Source organism: Arachis ipaensis, chromosome B4 (genome assembly GCF_059453495.1).
Source record: "Arachis ipaensis isolate K30076 ecotype BB chromosome B4, ASM5945349v1, whole genome shotgun sequence".
NCBI lineage: Eukaryota > Viridiplantae > Streptophyta > Magnoliopsida > Fabales > Fabaceae > Arachis > Arachis ipaensis.
Window position 1 is genome coordinate 51,746,723 of NC_142439.1, and position 21,413 is coordinate 51,768,135.

The 21,413-nt window shown below is 40.0% G+C and overlaps 1 non-coding gene across 1 annotated transcript; it reads left to right on the forward strand.

Annotated features, from left to right (window-relative positions):
- Positions 1-8,036: 8,036 nt before the first annotated feature.
- On the forward strand, positions 8,037-8,144 carry LOC148567549 (small nucleolar RNA R71). Its single transcript, XR_015883077.1, has one exon. It is a non-coding gene; the product is annotated as a small nucleolar RNA R71 (small nucleolar RNA).
- Positions 8,145-21,413: the final 13,269 nt, after the last annotated feature.

Below are 21,413 nucleotides of genomic sequence, written 5' to 3' on the forward strand. Positions count from 1 at the left end.
TCATTCTATCATGCAACATGCAAATATTAGCTACTACAAATATTAAAGAAATATTTACAAACAAGCCAAACAAGATGAAGTAGAAATAAAACTACTCAAAATGAAAAAAAAAAGACATAAAAGAAACATTGCAAAATGCTTTGAAAAGAGAAATTTTACCCCCCTTGAAATCAATGATCCTCCCCCACACTTAGTTTGTGCACGGTCCTTCGTGCAAGCTTACGATATGGGAGAATGAGACCTTTAGGGGTCCACCTTCAGCCGGTGGTCTCGGAAAAGGGTTTGTCAACTGCATCATACTCCTCTCCAGCTAGCTCGGATGAATCTTTAGGAGGTGGGCCGGGGTCTTTTCTTCTACCTTTGCCGCTATTCACTCGAAACGCTTTTGCTCCAAATGCTCCATGCGGTGGATATTGTGTAAGATGTCTTGGAATAAGTCCGGAAGAGGTCAGAGAAACGGTAAAGCAGTTGACGAAGTTGGTAGACTTGATGGTGGTGCTGTGAGTGTCTTTCTCTTGGAGGGTGCTGTGTCTGTTGATCCTTCCAAATCTCCCCTTGAAATGAACTTGTTGCCTCTTGGAACCTCGAACATTATGTCCGTCGGATGCCCCTCTACCCCCGCTGCTGTCGCTAAACGCATCACCATCGATGGAAAAGGAATGCTGATGTTTTTCTTCTCAATCAGTTTCCATATCGATGGGTGTATCAAAGGCACAATGGCTATGCTCTTTCCTTCCATAATAGCCCAAAGTAGCAAAGCAATCTTGAATCTGACATGGGTAGCATGGGTGCTAAAAATGATGTAGTTCGCCCCAATTTGATGCCATATACGAGCTTCGGCATTCAAATTGGAGTAAGCAATGCTAGTGGGAACATATTTCCTCCCTTTGCTAAACTCTCATGAAGCACCGGGACGGCCAATTCTCTCAAGTATAAGAGCCAAAGACATCCTCCCCTTGAACACATTCGCCTTGATTCCTAGATACTCATTTTTTTCAGGCGGAATGTGGAGGATCTTCAGAATAGCTTCGAGAGCTCGGTTGGAAGCATCCAACCTCTTTTCCCGGAGGAATACCGACTCCGCTTCCCAAGTTTGGTAGTTAGCGTAGAATTCCCGCACCATGGTTTCATTAACTTCAATTGGGTCTTGCTCAAGAAACTCCCAATGAAGTGAGGCAATCTGTTCATGGATGACCGATTTGTACTTGCTCGGAACCTTAAGCGTCCGCTCCCAATGGATTGACCTTTTCTCAAATTTTTCATATTGGAACTCAGCTCTCTAGTTGACCAAGACATTCGGGTTATCACTCGGGCGATCCATGAAATAAAGTCTGGATGGGCGGGTTGTAGGTTGCACAACCGGTAAAGTGACGATTTCAAGACCATAGGACAACAATAAATTAAGATCAATGAAAAAGCAGTAATGAAGTCAAGAAAACTAAATTCTTAATTGGAAGCTTGAAAATAGTGTGATTAACAAGTAAGGCGGTGTGTATATTTCAATGGTGCGCGCAGTTGGAACACACACACCGGCCGGACACAATGACAATCACACTCTTAAGCAACTCAAAGTTCAAAGCTTAGCAAATTAGTGCTCAAGTTGCAAATATAATGCATCGATATGAAAGCAACTTCAAGCAAGCACCATTTGATTCCTTGAATTCTTTGAATGAAATGGTCATTGAAGTTGTCGGCATAAAAGTTCATTGAAAAAAAGGTTGTACAAGAACAATAACCATTTATTCAAAGGGAAAATGTCAATTGTTCATTCTCAAGAAGTGGTAATCACATGTACAATGTTCTTAACTTACAGCCAAAAGACGTTTGATCAAGACACCATCAAAAGTTGAATATTTGTAAAGTGGTTACCCAATTGGAATTCCAAGATGAACAATGAAACTTAGATTCCACAAACACAATGCATTTGCAACTAAAATCACCCATTAGCAAAGTACACAAGTCTTGAAAGATGTGGGTGGTTGAGCTTAAAGCATACAAGCAAGTAAATGCATTGATAAAACAATTTTATCAACATCAAAATTCAAAATTGAAGTTGCACAGTTCATACAATATGCCTAACAAAAGAAAAAATTGAAAGCATATGATGGCCAAGTCATATGAATCAAACAAAATATTCATTGAGGCATTTCATCGAACATGTGGTATGCATTGTGCAATTTCATCACAATTAAGCTCAAACTTGATCATAATCAACCCAACAATCAAGCATCAACACTTTGCAATACAAACGAAAACAAAAACGGCAATAAATTTAATTTATGCAACGGAAAAGAAAATGAAAACAATTGCAAAAATTAACATAAAAAGAAAGGAAAAACAAGAACTTGAGGTATAGAGGTTGAAGAGAACAAGAATTAGGGAGGAACAATGGCACTTGTTATAACCACTGTAAGCTCACGGCGGTTGGGTTCGCTGGAAAAAAAGGAAAAGCACTGGACGAGGGAACTCACCGGTGGTGAAGAAAGAAAAGAGAAGAGAAAGAGAGAAAGAAAAGAAAAGAGAAGTAAGAGAAAGAGAGAGAGAGAGGTTGCCGGCGGTGGCCGGCGAAAGGATCACCGAAGGCTGGGCGAAGAAGAGAGAGAGCAGCGATGAAGAGAAAAGGAAAAGGAGAAAAGAAGAGAACTGGCTCTCGACAGGGCAGGTTACCCTATTAACGCCCAAAACGAGATGTGTGCGGGCGCACAAAGGCTTGTGCGGACGCACAGAAAGCAACAATTAGAAGGGTGCGAACGCATACAGCGTGATCCCTGCGACCAGAGAGGATATATCAGAGTGAGCAAACGCACAGAAGGGAGCGCGTGCACAGACGTCGCAAATCAGAGGGGTGTGTGCATACGCATAATCTGGTGCGTACGCACAGAATACGAAAAGGGAAGGGATGCAAGCGCACAGAGCGTGCGGTCGCCCCCAGCAGAGGGGTTGCACTAAGGCGTGTGGGCGCACAAAGACGTACGCTCGCACAGAAAGGTTTTTTTTGTGTGCGTGCGCACACAGGTCCGTGCGCACGCACAGGGGCAAAAATTGGGGGAGGTTGTTCACGCGCACAGGCCGTTCCCTCGCTCGCACCAGAGGGGTTTCCAATTGGTGTGCGGACGCACACGTCTGTGCGGCCGCACAGATAACGCAAGAAAGGGAACATGTGCGTACACACAAGGCTGTGCGCACGCTCAGGTCACAGAAAACAGAGCAGCGCGCACGCACATGCTGTGCTAGCGCTGCAACCAGAGGGCATTTAAAGGAGTGTGCGGACGCACAGTCTTGTGCGGCCGCACAGATGGCGAAAAATGCAGCGTTGTGTGCACGCACAGATGCCTTGTTTCACAAAAAAAAATTTCTTTTCAAAACTAAGGTACCTACTCTAAGCATATCAACATGCCAACCCCAAATCATTCAAACAAGCACAAGTGCATAATCCACAAGCAATTCAACTTATTCAACTCAAAATTATCAAGCCAAACCTAAGCTAATCATCATATCACAAGTAAATAATTCAAAAAGCTATAAACAAAAGATAGAGTTGGAACAATGTTACCATGGTGAGGTATCTCCAACCAAGCACTTTGGTTTAGAGTCCTAAGTTGGACTTTGCATGGCTTCATTGGTCACTTAGAAACTTCTCCAAGGAGGAAGATCTCCAACTCCTTGGCATTCTTGGGTTGAGTGTGATCCTTTGGAGTTTTGTAGCTCCAGAAAATCCACTTTAAGTGCAGGGAGGTCAGAATCCAACAGCATCTGCAGTCCTTCTTCAACCTCTGAATCTGATTTTTGCTCAAGTCCCTCAATTTCAGCCAGAAAATACCTGAAATCATAGAAAAACACACAAACTCATAGTAAAGTCCAGAAATGTGATTTTTAATTAAAAACTAATAAAAATATACTAAAAACTAACTAAATCATACTGAAAACTATGTAAAAACAATGCCAAAAAGCGTATAAAATATCCGCTCGTCACAACACCAAACTTAAATTGTTGCTTGTCCCCAAGCAACTGAAAATCAAATAGGATAAAAAGAAGAGAATATACTATAAATTTCAAAATATCAATGAAACATAGCTCCAATCAGATGAGCGGGACTTGTAGCTTTTTGCCTCTTGAATAGTTTTGGCATCTCACTTTATCCATTGAAGTTCAGAATGATTGGCATCTATAGGAACTCAGAGTTCAGATAGTGTTATTGATTCTCCTAGTTCGGTATGTTGATTCTTGAACACAACTACTTTATAAGTCTTGGCCGTGGCCCTAAGCACTTTGTTTTCCAGTATTACCACCAGATACATAAATGCCACAGACACATAACTGGGTGAACCTTTTCAGATTGTGACTCAGCTTTGCTAAAGTCCCCAATTAGAGGTGTCCAGGGTTCTTAAGCACACTCTTTTTTTGCTTTGGACCTTGACTTTAACCGCTCAGTCTCAAGTTTTCACTTGACACCTTCACGCCACAAGCACATGGTTAGGGACAGCTTGGTTTAGCCGCTTAGGCCAGGATTTTATTCCTTTAGGCCCTCCTATCTACTGATGCTCAAAGCCTTGGATCCTTTTTATTTACCCTTGCCTTTTGGTTTTAAGGGCTATTGGCTTTTTGCTCTTGCCTTTTGGTTTTAAGAGCTTTTGGCTTTTTCTGCTTGCTTTTTCTTTTTCTTTCTCTCTTTTTTCTTCGCCATTTTTTTTCTTTTTTTTTTCTTTTTTTTCCTGCAAGCTTTTGTATTCACTGCTTTTTCTTGCTTCAAGAATCATTTTTATGATTTTTCAGATTATCAAATAACATGTCTCCTTGTCATCATTCTTTCAAGAGCCAACATATTTAACATTCTTAAACATCAAATTCAAAAGACATATGCACTGTTCAATCATTCATTCAGAAAACAAAAAGTATTGTCACCACATCAAAATAATTAAACTAGTTTCAAGGATGGATTCGAAACCATGTACTTCTTGTTCTTTTGTTTTTAAAACATTGTTCATTTAAGAGAGGTGATGGATTCATATTCACTACTTTAAGGCATAGACACTTAGACAGTAATGATCATGTAATAAAGACACAAACATAGATAAACATTTAACATAAGAAAATGAAAAATAGAAAATTTAAGAACAAGGAATGAGTCCACCTTAGTGATGGTGGCGTTTCCTTCTTGAGGAACCAATGATGTCCTTGAGCTCTTCTATGTCTCTTCCTTGTCTTTGTTGCTCCTCCCTCATTGCTCTTTGATCTTCTCTAATTTCATGGAGGGTGATGGAGTGCTTTTGGTGCTCCATCCTTAGTTGTCCCCAATAATTGTGTGGAGGAAAATGCATCCCCTGAGGTATCTCAGGGATCTCTTGATTTGCAGTCAAATGTTCTACCACTGAGCTATAGACCCTTGAGATGAATCTCTCCATCTCCTATGACTCGGAGGTGGAAGCTTTTGTCTTCCCTTTCCTCTTTCTAGAGGTTTCTCTGACCTTAGGTGCCATGAATGGTTATGGAAAAACAAAAAAGCTATGCTTTTACCACACCAAACTTAGAATGTTGGTCGCCCTCGAGCAAAAGAAGAAAGAATAGAAGAAGAAGAAGAAGAAGATATGGAGGAGATGGAGGGATGTGTGTATTCGGCTATATGGGTGAGAGTGAGTGGGAAAGTGATTTTGAATTTTGAAGGTAGGTGGGGTTTATGGGGAAGAGTGGATGGATGTGAGTATAGGGAAGGGTGTTTATTGGGAAGAGAGGATGAATGTTGAGAAGAGGGAAGATTATAAGTGGAGGTAGGTGGGGATCCTGTAGGGTCCACAGATGCTGAGATGATCCTGTGGGGTCCACATATCCTGAGGTGTCAAGGATTTACATCCCTGCACCAATTAGGCATGTAAAACGCCTTTGCATGCATTTCTGGAATTTAAACGCTGAATTGATTCTTGTTCTGGGCGTTCAACGCCCAGATGCAGCATGTTTCTGGCGTTGAACGCCAGTTCTATGCTTGTTTCTGGCGTTCAGCGCCAGCTCTTCTCAGGGTGCATTCTTGGTGTTTGAACGCCAGGATGTTGCTTGTTTCTGGCGTTCAACGCCAGATCCATGCTCTGTTCTGGCGTTAAACGCCAGCCAGATGCTCCTTACTGGCGTTAAACGCCAGTAAGTCCTTCCTCCAGGGTGTGATTTTTCTTCTGCTGTTTTTTATTCTATTTTTAATTTTTGTATTTATTTTGTGACTCCACATGATCATGAACCTAATAAAACATGAAAGAACATTAAAAATAAAAATAAAATTAGATAAATAAAAATTGGGTTGCCTCCCAACAAGCGCTTCTTTAATGTCAATAGCTTGGCAGTGGGCTCTCATGGAGCCACACAGGTGATCAGGTCAATTTTATAGACTCCCAACACCAAAATTAGAGTTTGGATATGGGAGTTCAACACCAAACTTAGAGTTTGGCTGAGGCCTCCCAACACCAAACTTAGAGTTTGACTGTGGGGACTTTAGTTAACTCTGTACTGAGAGAAGCTTTCTATGCTTCCTCTCCATTGTTACAAAAGGGGATTCTTGGGTTTTAAACACAAGGTTGTCCTTATTCGGTTGAAGGATCAATTCTCCTCTATCTACATCAATCATAGCTCTTGCTGTGGCTAGGAAGGGTCTTCCAAGGATGATGGATTCATCCTCATCCTTCCAAGTGTCTAGGATTATGAAATCAGCAGGGATGTAAAGGCCTTCAACCTTTACTAACACGTCCTCCACTAGTCCATAAGCTTGTTTTCTTGAGTTGTCTGCCATCTCTAATGAGATTCTGGCAGCTTGCACCTCAAAGATTCTCAGTTTCTCCATTACAGAGAGGGGCATGAGGTTTATCCCTGACCCAAGGTCACATAGAGCCTTTTCAAAGGTCATGGTGCCTATGGTACAAGGTATTAAGAACTTTCCAGGATCCTGTTTCTTCTGAGGCAATCTCAGTTGATCCAGATTACTCAGTTCATTGGTGAGCAAGGGAGGTTCATCTTTCCAAGTCTCATTACCAAATAATTTGGCATTCAGCTTCATGATTGCACCAAGGTACTTGGCAACTTGCTCTTCAGTAACATCCTCATTCTCTTCAGAAGAAGAATACTCATCAGAGCTCATGAATGGCATAAGGAGGTTCATTGGAATCTCTATCGTCTCTAGATGAGCCTCAGATTCCTTTGGTTCCTCAGAGGGAAACTCCTTGTTGATCACTGGACGTCCTAGGAGGTCTTTCTCACTGGGATTCACGTCCTCTTCCTCCCTTGTAGGTTCGGCCATGATGGTCAATTCAATGGCCTTGCACTCTCCTTTTGGATTTTCTTCTGTATTGCTTGGGAAAGTACTAGGAGGAGTTTCAGTGACCCTTTTACTCAGCTGGCCCACTTGTGCTTCCAAATTTCTAATGGAGGACCTTGTTTCATTCATGAAACTTAGAGTGACCTTAGATAGATCAGAGACTATGTTTGCCAAGCTAGATGGGGTCTGCTCAGAACTCTCTGTCTTTTACTGAGTGGATGATGGAAAAGGCTTGCAATTGCTAAACCTGTTTCTTCCACCATTATTAAAGCATTGTTGAGGCTTTTGTTGATCCTTCCATGAGAAATTTGGATGATTTCTCCATGAGGGGTTATAGGTGTTTCCATAAGGTTCACCTATGTAATTCACCTCTACTATTGCAGGGTTCTCAGGATCGTAAGCTTCTTCTTCAGAAGATGCCTCTTTAGTACTGTTGGATGATTCCTTCAATCCATTCAGACTCTGAGAGATCATATTGAATTGCTGAGTTAATATTTTATTCTGAGCCAATATGGCATTCAGAGTATCAATTTCAAGAACTCCCTTCCTCATAGGCGTCCCATTATTCACAGGATTCCTTTCAGAATTGTACATGAACTGGTTATTTGCAACCATGTCAATGAGTTCTTGAGCTTCTGCAGGCGTTTTCTTTAGGTGGATGGATCTACCTGCAGAATGGTCCAGTGACATCTTTGATAACTCAGATAGACCATCATAGAATATATCCAGGATGGTCCATTCTGAAAGCATGTCAGAAGGACACTTTTTGGTCAGTTCCTTATATCTCTCCCAAGCTTCATAGAGGGATTCTCCTTCTTTCTGTCTGAAGGTTTGAACATCCACTCTAAGCTTGCTAAGCTTTTGAGGAGGAAAGAACTTGGCTAAGAAAGCCGTGACCAGCTTATCCCAAGAGTTCAGGCTATCTTTGGGTTGAGAGTCCAACCACACTCTAGCTCTGTCTCTTACAACAAACGGGAAAAGCATAAGCCTGTAGACCTCGGGATCAACCCCATTGGTCTTAACAGTATCACAGATCTGCAAGAATTCAGTCAAGAACTAAAAAGGATCTTCAGATGGAAGTCCATGAAACTTGCGGTTCTGTTGCATCAGAGAAACTAATTGAGGTTTAAGCTCAAAGTTGTTTGCTCCAATGGCAGAAATTGAGATTCTGTTGCATCAGTGAAGTCACCAAGCATCCTCCTTGCATTATTATTATTTTCGGCCATATTGTCTTCTTTTTTTTTCAAAAATTTCTGTCAGATTTTCTCCAGAGAGTTGTGCTTTAGCTTCCCTTAGCTTCCTCTTCAGAGTCCTTTCAGGTTCAGGATCTGCTTCAACAAGAATGTTCTTGTCCTTGCTCCTACTCATATGAAAAAGAAGGGAACAGAAAATAATAATAGGGATCCTTTTTACCACAGTATAGAGGTTTCCTTGTGTGAGTAGAAGAAAAGAAAAAAAGAATGAAGAAGAGAAGAATTCGAACTCAGAGGAGGATGGGGTTCGAATTTTTGGGTGGAAGAGAAGTGTTAGTAGATGAATAAATAAATTGAAGGAGATGAGAGGTGAGAGAATTTTGAAAATAAATTAAAATAAAAATTAAAAATTAAAGTTAAATTTCGAAAATCAAAGTTTGAAATTAAATTAAAAATTAAAATTTAGAACAATTAGTTAATTAAAAAGGAATTTTGAGAAAAAAGGAGGGATTTTTTCGAGAATTAAAGGTAGAAAGTTAGTTGGACAGTTTTGAAAAAGATAAGAAAGAAACAAAAGTCAATTAGTTAGTTAAAAAAGATTTGAAAATCAATTTTGAAAAGATAAGAAGATAAGAAGTTAGAAAAGATATTTTAAAATCAAATTTTTGAAAAAGACATGATTTAAAAAGATATGATAGAAAGATATGATTAAAATTAGTTTGAAAAAGATTTGAATTTTAAAATCAAAATTAATGACTTGACTCACAAGTAATCACAAGATATGATTCTAGAACTTAAAGTTTGAATCTTTCTTAACAAGCAAGTAACAAACTTGAAATTTTTTAATCAAAACATTAATTGTTGATAATATTTTTTCGAAAATTATGAGATAAAATTAAGAAAAAGATTTTTGAAAAATATTTTTAAAATTTTCGAAAATAAATAAGAAAGATGAAAAAGATTTGATTTTTGAAACAGATTTTGAAAAAGATAAGATTTTCAAATTGAAAATTTGATTTGACTCATAAGAAACAACTAAATTTTAAAAACTTTTGACTAAATCAAATCAAATTTTTCGAAAATTATGAGTGAAATAAGGGAAAGATAATTTTTTTATTTTTGAATTTTTAATGAAGAGAGAGAAAAACATAAAATTGATGCAAAACATAAAAATTTTGGATTAAAATAAAAGATGCATGCAAGAATACTATGAGTTTCAAGATGAACACCAAGAACACTTTGAATGTCAAGATGAACACCAAGAACTTATTTTTTTGAAAAATTTTCAAGAAAAGAAAAACATGCAAGACACCAAACTTTAAAATTTTTAATATTTAGACACTAATGTTTCAAGAATGCATATGAAAAACAAGAAAGGACACAAAACAAGAAAATATGAAGATCAAACAAGAAGACTGGCTAAGAACAACTTGAAGATCATGAAGAATGCAATGCATGAAATTTTCGAAAATAAAGTTTTGGAAAATTGAAAAGATGCAATTGACACCAAACTTAAAAATTGACACAAGACTCAAACAAGAAAGACATAAAATTATTTTTGATTTTATGATTTTATTAAATTTTTTGTGATATTTTTTTCGAAAATTTATTTGAAAAAAAAATAAGGATTTCAAAATTTTTTTAATATGAATTCCAGGAATCTTGTACTCTTAGTCTAAAGCTTCAGCCCAGGAATTAGACATGGCTCACTAGCCAGCCAAGCTTTCAGTGAAAGCTCCGGTCCAAAACACTAGACATGGCCAATGGCCAGCCAAGCTTTAGAATACACATCAGTCATACAGCAGCAGATGGATTAGGAACAACTAGCTTGCTCTTGTGATGATGGTTTGGAAGCCTTAGTCTAAAAGAATTTAGACATGGCTTTGCAGCCAGCCAGGCTCCAACATTTTTCATGAAACTCTAGAATTCATTCTTAAAAATTCTGAAGAACATAAATTAATGTAAAATAATATTTTTTTTTCGAAAACTAATTGGAAAAAACGAAAAAGAAGAAATTATTTTTTTGTATTTTTCGAAAATAAGAAATAAAAATCTTAAAATTAAAACAAAATTACCTAATCTGAGCAACAAGATGAACCGTCAGTTGTCCAAACTCGAACAATCCCCGGCAACGGCGCCAAAAACTTGGTGTGCGAAATCGTGACCTTTACTTCCTTGGTAATGGCGCTAAAAACTTCATACGCACGCTCATATTCTTAATTTTGTTTCACAACTTCGTACAACTAACCAGCAAGTGCACTGGGTCGTCCAAGTAATAAACCTTACGTGAGTAAGGGTCGATCCCACGGAGATTGTCGGTATGAAGCAAGCTATGGTCACCTTGTAAATCTCAGTCAGGCGGATTCAACTGGTTTTATGAATTGATAAGTAAAAGATAAATGAAATATAAAATAGGATAGTGGTACTCATGTAATTCATTGATGAGAATTTCAGATAAGCGTATAGAGATGCTTTCGTTCCTCAGAACCTCTGCTTTCCTGCTGTCTTCATCCAATCAATCTTACTCCTTTCCATGGCAAGCTTTGTGCAGGGCATCACCGTTGTCAATGGATACTTCCCATCATCTCTGTGAAAATGGTCCGATGCACTGTCACTGCATGGCTAATCGTCTGGAGGTTCTCGATCATACTGGAATAGGATTCACCATCCTTTTGCGTCTGTCACTACGCCCAGCACTCGCAAGTTTGAGGCTCGTCACAGCCATCCCTTCCCGGATCCTACTCGGAATACCACAGACAAGGTTTAGACTTTCTGGATCTCAAGAATAGCCATCCATGGGTTCTAACTTATACCACGAAGATTCTGATTAAGAAATCCAAGAGATACTCATTCAATCGAAGGTAGAACGAAAGTGGTTGTCAGGCACACGTTCATAGGGAATGATGATGAGTGTCACGATCATCACATTCATGTTAAAGTGCGAATGAATATCTTAGAAGCGGAATAAGTTGAATTGAATAGAAAAACAGTAGTACTTTGTGTTAATTCATGAGGAATAGCAGAGCTCCACACCTTAATCTATGGTGTGTAGAAACTCTACCGTTGAAAATACATAAGTGATGAAGGTTTAGGCATGGCCGAATGGCCAGCCACCCTAAAGGTCTAAGATAGCATAAAACTAATCAAAGATCTGATCCGAAGATGTAAATACAATAATAAAAAGTCCTATTTATACTAAACTAGTTACTAGGGTATACAGAGATAAGTAAATGGTGCAGAAATCCACTTTCGGGGACCACTTGGTGTGTACTTGGACTGAGCATTGAGCTTTACACGTCTAGAGGTCATTCTTGGAGTTGAACACCAGTTTGTAACGTGTTTCTGGCATTGAACTCCACTTTGCAACTTGTTTCTGGCGCTGAACACCAGACTGCAACATGGAACTGGCGTTCAATGCCAGTTTGCATCATCTAAACTCGGGCAAAGTATGGACTATTATATATTGCTGGAGAGCCCTGGATGTCTACTTTCCAACACAATTAGAAGCGCACCATTTGGAGTTCTGTAACTCCAGAAAATCCACTTTGAGTGCAGGGAGATCAGAATCCAACAGCATCTGCAGTCCTTCTTCAACCTCTGAATCTGATTTTTGCTCAGGTCCCTCAATTTCAGCCAGAAAATATCTGAAATCACAGAAAAACACACAAACTCATAGTAAAGTCCAGAAATGTGATTTTTAATTAAAAACTAATAAAAATATACTAAAAACTAACTAAATCATACTGAAAACTATGTAAAAACAATGACAAAAAGCGTATAAATTATCCGCTCATCATGGCGCACGTTTATCGTGCTAGTCTTGAGCTCAAAATTCAGATCCAAAGCCGGATACCGAATTTGAAGCGGTTGCAAATTAATATCAGGAGCTTCGGCTTCCTTCAAGGTGACTCTACAAGGTGGGTCCGCCATGACGGTGTCGCCTGAGTCACTCAAAGAGATTTCAGTACTCCCCACAGATGAATATATGGTCTCCTCATTGATTGAAGAATGATGGTCACAGATTGATGGTGATAGTGAATTGGTGTGCTCCTCAAGAGAGCCCGATTAACTATTCACAAAAGCTAGCCGACGCCGAGCTTGCCTTATACGAGTTAAAGTTCTTTCAATTTCCAGATCAAAAGTGGCCAAGCTCGGGTCTGGAAGCGACCGTGTCATTCAACTGAGGAGGCAATGAAAGCATGCAATTATGAAAAGCAAAACAAAAATAGGCAAGTAAATAAGAACCAACTTAATAATCAACAACTACTAAGATTAACTAGAGAGAGAAGTAGTATCTACAATTAGTGCCAAGTAGCAAACCAAAATCAAATATTCACACTATTTACATATTTACAATAACCAAAATTATAACACTCATTGCACTTAAAGTGATTCCCCGACAACAGCGCCAAAAACTTGGTGGGAGCCGGTAGTAGGTCTAGGAATTTTCCTTAAAAATAGAGTTGGCGTTGCAAGTATAAACCCAAACCCACAATCAACTCTCGACCAAAGTTTGAATTAAAAAATGTCACAATTCAAAACCAATTCAAAACCAGGAGTGTTTAATTCCCGGGTCGTCTCCCAAGGACACTTGAAACCAATGAGTGTACAATTTTGATTGTAGTGATCAAGGAGTTTTCAATAAAGAGATGAACATATAAAGCAATAAAAGAACATGCAAAATTATAATAATTGAACTAATGAAGAAATTAAAGAACTGACTATGCACTATAAACAAGTAAAGTATAAAATAGAATAACATAGATGTGTTTAAAAGATTGAAAGCATAAAAAGAGATCTTGACTTGGAGTGAGCTAAGGGTCCTTTCTTTGTTGGAACCACAACTATGACAATTGTAATGGATTAGTCTCACTTGATCAACCCTCACATCGGAGAGTAAGTTAAATGAGCATAAGTGTTCTTAACCAACAAATCCTAAATTGCTTGCTAATTCCCTTAGCTACAAATTAGCGTTAGTGGGAACAAGAACAATTAACAATCCAAGAATTGACACTAAATGTTGAACATTCCAACTCAAGGAACCCAATTGCTCACTTTCCGCAAGCCAAGAGCTAGAAATTTAGTCTAAAATCATGGCTGACATTTTGTCAAACACTTGGTGGGCAAAAACATTAAATATGGAAAAAATGAGAAAAGGCTTGAAACTAAAAGCAACAAATGATCTCAATCAACAAGAATAACACAAGAAAGCATGAAACAAACATCAAACATCAAATTCATCAACAAGAAATTGAAATTGTAAAAAAAAGTGAAATTGAACTATAACTTGAATTATAAGAAAGAGTAAGAACAAAGTAATTATAAAGAGTAATAACAAAGAGATACTTACAATGGAAGCTAGCAAAATCCAAGATCAAAAATGAAAATGGCACTTGAATGTAAAATCCTGATATAAACCCTAATAGAGATGATGAAAAACTTAGAGAAAAACTATACTAAAGCTTCCTACTACTACTCCTAAGCTATCCTAATGATATGCTATGTTATTATCTTCATTTTTCCTTTGATATGAGCTAAATGACTTCAGAAATGGGCCTCCAATCCACCAAAATCGCGAGTCACGTGCCATTTTAATGAAGGCATGTGCGGACACCTGTGCGTACGCACAGACTTGTGCATCCGCACACTTTGTGAAAATCACTTCCTGTGCGTACGCACAAGTAGTTGTGCGCACACACACTAGGCGATACTCTGAAAGACCGCGTGGCACGCTCAAAGCGATTGACGCGCACGCACGGCTCTGATTTGGCGACTGTGCGTACGCACGCAAGTCTGTGCGTACGCACACATCACTGTGCTCATCTCCTTTGATTCTTCATGTTTCCTCCACTTTGCATGCTCTTCTTCCATTTTCTCCAAGACATTCCTACCTTATATAGAATCACTCACAAACAACATCAAGGCATCGAATGGAAGGCAAATGGAATAAAATAGATTAAATTAGGCACAAAAGAGCATATTTTCATAATCAAGCACAAATTGGGAGAAAAATTCAAAAGCATGCTATTCAAGGAAATAAGTGCAAGTTTATATGATGAAATACATTCAATTCCAACCAAAAATCATCATCAAATATGGATTCATCATGTACCACCTAGACCTGCGCGCACACGGGAACCCGTTAGGGGGTGCCTTCGTGACTTTGGTAGGTGGTATGGCACGGAGACGTGGGCCATGTGGAGCAGCTGCTTGGTGCCAGGCCTCCGGTGGCGGCACAGCAGGCTGCGCAGAGGAAGGAGTCCTTCACGCTGAAGCTGGTGTGGTTGCGTGATCGTGTCCGCCAGATGCCCCCGACCAATGACCCGGAGACCCTCCGACAGTATGCCCGGTGCTATATTATGTTACTGATCAGAGGGTATCTGTTGACAGACAAGTCCAACAACTTGGTGCACGTACGTTGGCTACCGCTTCTCCTGGACTTCGCGGAGTGTATGACGCTATCTTGGGGTTCTGCTGTGCTGGCCTGGACGTTCCAGTCACTCTGTTTAGCGGCACAGCAGGGCGTTACGAACATTTCCGGTTGCACTCTGTTTTTGATGAGCTGGATTTATTAAAGATTTCCTCCGTGGTGTCCACCGGATAGAGGAATCTACTAGTATCCGCTAGCTGTGAGGTAACCAAATATTAATTTTGTATTTGCATTAAATGTTATTGTCAATTCATATGGTTTGTTACTTATGTAATCGTATATATCTCCATTACTGTTAGGTTGGTTGGATAGCAGCAGCAGAGTAGGAATCAGCATCATGCCAGGGTCCTGATGTGGAGGGTATTGATCGACCGGTTACGGTTCGATGAGGTTAGTCATGAAATAAAATATATTGTGATTTTAAAATACTCCAGTGTGTATAGTTACTGATAGATAGTGTATGGTTATTGATGTCGGACATATGTTTTATACAGTTTGCATGGAGAGTCTACGATGACCTGCGATTCAGGCCCTATGCCTGCACTGGTTCCGTGAGATTCACTGCGATTCACTGATTCACACTTAAAAAAAAGACTAACACATGCCAACTATAGTAAACATAGAAGCCTAGTGCGACCTAAACATCTCCCGTGGGCTGATTAGGATATCCCGTTCTTGAACGACCAACTAGCCTACATAGGCCACACCGCTTCTCATGTCGCTTGGTCTCGTCCATGTCATTCTGGAATCTGGTGGACACGGCCCTGCAAGTCGCCTTCCGACGCATGACTGGGTTAGGACGCAGCATCGTCACATGTCACTCCGCCCACATTGACTCGTCTGGGATAGGGAAAAACTCCATCTCGTATCTTGAACACTGCTCCCTGTCTGTACACAGGATGCACATACAGGACCAACTCAATGATACAATGGCGCACCCAGAAAGTGCGTGACGGCACGGATAGTCACACGTACCCTCCGATAGCCGAACACAGAAGGAACCCCCCATCCCTCGAACAGCACTATCTCCTCCACAACAAACACAGAGGCCCGCCTGCCACAATGAGTAACACGTATCTTTGGTATCCCTTCTCTGTTCTCCTTAATGGCGGCCAAGAGTCTCTGTGAGAATCGACATCCAGCAGCCAGTTGTGACTGCGCCTCTCTGTCATTCGCCACAAACAACTTCTGTAATCTTTCGTATGTGATGCACACAATGACAGAAATCGGCAAGTATCGGGTCTCCTTCAACACTGCATTGATGCATTCGGACAGATTTGTCGTCGTGTGACCAAACCGACGCACGCTGTCGCAATGTTGTAGCCAAATCTCCTTCTTGAAACGACCAGCCCAGTCAACCATCGACGGGGAGACTCCTCTCAACGTATCCATGTACCACTCGTTCCCGGCCTTGCTTAGACTATAAGCAGCGTTAATAAGCAGCGTTAATGAGGTATCTCTTGCCCTCGACTGACTTGAACCGAGTCATGAAATTCACAGCCATATGTCTGATGCAGTAAGCATGGAAGGCTCTTGGAGGATTTCAACCACTATCATCGGAGCAAAGCGTGACCTTGATGGCCTGAGATCTGTCAGAGATAACCAGCAGGACGTCTTGTGGGGTGACATGGCGTCTCAGATTAGTTAGGAAGAACGACTATGACTTGGTGCTCTCGACTCCACAATGGCAAAAGCAATAGGCAGGATGTTGCTATTCCCATCTTGCGCCACCGCAATAGGCACCACACCACCATACCTGCCATACAGATGCGTACCATCTACAGAGACAGGACTTGCAATGCTTGAAGGCCTTAACACATGATGGGAAAGCCCAAAATACCTTGTCGAACATACTACAGTCACGTACCAGGAGGTGTCCATCATAGAACGGTTTGACGGGTAGGTCACAAATGGTACCAGGAAAACAGTTCTACAGTGCCTGAATCAACTTCGGAACCTTATTATACGACTCTTCCCAATCCCAATATATCTGTGCAATGGCCTTCTGCTTGGCCATCTACATCTTTCTGTAGGATGGTTTGAAGTGATAGCTTGCTTGGACCGCGCCTTGCAAAATCGGAATGCTTACAGAAGGGTTGGACTGAATCAACGGCAAGATGACCATGCAGATCAGACTGGTGTCTAACTGACGATGGTCTTAAAACATGGTGGGTGCTAGACAACTATGCACTCCACCCACCCTCCAAACCTCCCTGAGCACAACAAAACATTATTGCTTTAGCCATGTCATACACCTACTTAATATATCGCACAAAAATACTGAAAAGCACAAGTAAATTTAAGCTTATCAGTATCCGAAGTTCTGTCGAAGTACCACATGGAGGCTCCATTGACACTCATTCTCAGCTTGACGACACTGCACATGGTACTTTAACCGGTCCGATTCGATCACCCGGTACTCCGCACTCCTCCGAATACTATAGTTCTTCACACCCTAAAGCACGGCCTCTCGGCTTCTAAACTTGCAACCGACCTGAAACTCTACATCACCGTCTAGGTTGTAATCCTCTTCACCCGTGGCAAGAAACGGAGTGCTCTCATGCATGGCGTCCAGATCTAGACTGTGATAGTGAAAAGGAACTAAGAAAGCGCTGGTATCGGGAGAGGTGGAGGCAGGACATGGCGCACCACAGTCTGAACAGGTGTATCCGAAACACACTTATCCTCATCCCCACTATCGGATAAGCTGCTGTCCGCCACGTAATCCTCGTCCGACTCCTCCTCGTCCTCCTCTACCTCATCCACTAGCATGGCGACATGAATGGGCGGTGGTGCGAGGGGTCGGTTGTCCTGCACATAGGTTGAGTGTACGGAACTCCCACCACCACTGTGTCCTACCTCTGCGAAAAGCTCCATTACCTGCTCACACATGATCCTCCAATGGATGTTAAACATCAGTCGCACATGCTCGTCCCCTAGAAGTCGGAATAGTCGAAACCGGAAGATTCTGTTACCCATGAGTGCCAGCAACCTATACGCCACCCTTCCGATTTCCCTCGCTTGTGTACCACCGAGCTTGCTCAATATCAAACTCCTCAAATCCGACAACGTCTCCACACGCTGAGTACGGAACAATATCGAATCCTCACACTCAAATGTCACCCCGTTGTCGCCATTTCTCATACGACAATTGGGATAAACAAGTACAATTATGTATGGACTATTACGGGCCATTAATGTCTTGTATTTGTGAGAAATATGAGACACAAAAAGGATTAAAAAAGTATGTGAAGAATACCAAGAGTTACATATCTTTTTATAGTTGTTGGATTGTCTTCCATATATCTCGTTTACACTGTAAACGAAATAGACACGTTGCAACTGACGTATCATATATCGTTTACACTGTAAACGAGATATGTGCATTTTCATCTCATTTACAGTGTAACTGTAAACGAGATATGACTGAAAAATACAAAACGGTAAATATTTTTAAAATTATCTATTTCGGTAAATATAACTTTTATTTTATTTATTTAAATAAAAATCCTGGAGACACCTAAAAAAATTCTTAATATGTATTATTAAAATAAATTTAGAAAAAATATATATTATTATTTATTAAAATAAAAAATATTTTAAAAAATTTATATAGTTAAAAGAAGATATTAAAAATTTATTTATATATTACTATTAATTAGATATCGAAATATTATAATTTATCTAAAAAATATTTTATATTTTATACATGTGTATCCTCGTATCTTATACGATTTTAAAATTCGTGTGTCCGCGTGTTCTGCGTCGTATCATGTCCCGTATCCATATTAGTATCCGTGCATCATATCTTAGACCACCAAAATCCTCGTTTTTTGTTCTTTTTTATTTAGGATAGATTGTGATGACTTGCATCATCTACCTATTTTTCTTATCTAAAAGGACCATAAAAAGAGCATAATCTCATTGAATCAATGCAATTTCATGAACCAAATGATATATATTATGGTACATTGCTTTGGAATGAGTTTGTGCTGAATTTTAGGAGAAAAGAACAATAAAAGGGAAGGAAATAACAAATAAAGCTAAGCGTGTGAAGCTGGGCGTGCCACTTGAAGCTCTAGGCGTGGCACGCCAAGCTTTTGAACTAACTCTCAACAATGGGCGTGCCATTTGGAGCTCTGGGCGTGGTACGCCAAGCTTTTGAAACTAATTCTCATCAATGGGCGTGCCACTTGGAGCTCTGTGCGTGGCACGCCAAGTTTGTGAGGCCAAGATCTCAAAGAGGGCGTGGCACTTAGTGTTTTGGGCGTGGCACACCAGGCTTAAGTTCCAAAGGAGTTACTTTGAGCCCCACTATGGGCGTGGCACGCCAAAGCATTGGCGTGGCACGCCCGGGCATATACCAGCCTGACCTCCTCTCATTCAAATGAAGATATCTTGAGCTACACAACTATAAATGAGGTGATTCCAGTGCCATTAAAAATTAGACATCCAAAACTTTCCAACCATATATAACACTTTATAATGGACGCTGGAATTGAGGAAGATATTGACCCCGAAAACACGAGAAGAAAAACACATCACTGCAGAGTTACCAGCCTGACCTCTTCATCTTCAAAAGAACATAACTTGAGTTGTAGAGGTCCAAATGAGGTGATCTTGGTGGCATTGAAACTATAGTGGACGTTAAAACAGAAGGTGAAAAAGGCCATTATTTCAGCGTTATAAAACCTAGGCGTGCCACTTGATATCGAAGGCGTGGCACGCCAGCTCTATTTTCATAATGGACGTGCCACTTGCAATTTTGTGCATGGCACGCCAGTTCTAATGGCCAGAGAGGAGATTTTTGGTGCATCATTGAAGGATGGCACGCCAAAGAAAGGGCGTGGCACGCTAGTTTCACAACAAGGGGGCGTGGCACGCCAAAGAGTGGGCGTGGCACGCCGCGGTATTGACAGACTGACCTCTTCACCTTCAACTGGGCATAACTTGAGTTACAGATGTCCAAATGAATTGATTCTAAAGGCGTTGGAAAGCTAACATCTAGGACTTTCCAAAAATATATAATACTTTATAGTGGACATTCAATTTGAGGCCCAAAGAACTCCATACTTTCAGCGTGACAAAATGGGTCACAATCCAAAGGGCAAATTCAAGTGGGAGTGGCACTTGGAACTGCACACCAACTTCTTCCTGCAACCCCTAACCTTCAACCAAGCTGGCTCCAACTCTCATTCAAGCCACACTCATCAATCAATCAATGCCACAAGAAGCATCTAGAATAGTTCTTTTTCATTTCATTGTAATTTGCTTTCAATTTCATTTAAGTTTGTAATTTAGCAGAGCCTATATGAAGGCCTTAGTTTCATAGAATTAGAGGGGATTCTTTTGGGCACCAATAATTCTGCTAGAGAGGGGTCTTCGAACTCCCTCTTCTCACCCACACTTCTCTCCTCTTCCACTTTCTTACTTGTAAATATTTTAGTTATGAATCACTAACTCTTTCCATTGGGAAAGAAAACTCTATTGTTTTTCAATGGATTAATTTGTTTTTATTCTTCTTCTCTTCATCTTCTCTTTGATTTACTTGAAGGATTTTCGTTCTTCATTCTATCATTCAATTATCTTGGGAAAGAGATTTAATGATCTTGGGTTTTATGTGAACCTTGGAAGAGGAATCATAAAACCATGCTTGAAAAATCCTTCTCACACTTGAATAGATTTGAGTTTGGGTTGGATATAGTTTCATTAATCCTCCCAATACTTGGATCTAGAAAGGTGTATGGTATAATCAGGGACCATTCTTCATCTCTTCTCATGAAGAATTAGACCAAGAAATTGGTTATTGAACAAAATTGGGGAGATTGAGTTACCAAGGTATTGAAACTTAATCACTCATGATTGCCAAAAAATCAATGAATTGCATGATTGAAGATGAGATGAAATCAATTAATCGGGAGAATGCAATATCTCTCGATTCCAATGCTTATTTTATCTTTTCTTTCTTTTATTTACTTTATGGTTATTTACATTTCCTGCACTTTATATTTCCAGGACTTTACTTTATTGTACTTTACTTTCCTTGCCATTTACTTTCTTGTACTTTATTGCTTTCTTTTACTTTTATATTATTTACATTTCCTTGTTGCTTATCATCCAATTGTGCTTGTCTAACTAGGCTAATTAATCAACTATTCCTTGCTTAATCCAATTAATCTCTATGGATACGATCCCACTCCATTGTGAGTTGTTACTTGACAACAATTTGGTGCGCTTGCCAAAGAACGGATTCATTATATGTGGGTAGTGAATTCCAGTCATCAGGTAACAATGAATTAATAACCCAACTCCCATTCTTTAGGTTTCGGTCTACTCCACTAAACTTTATGCCACAGTTATTAAGGAGTGCCAATAGACATGTATAATGTGCATTATAGGTACAATAATGCAAAAGACGGAAGTATTAGAAGGTATTTTCCTTTTTTTTGAAAGATATCTCTTTCATGTTTAGTTTAAGCATAGAGAGATGCGAAATGC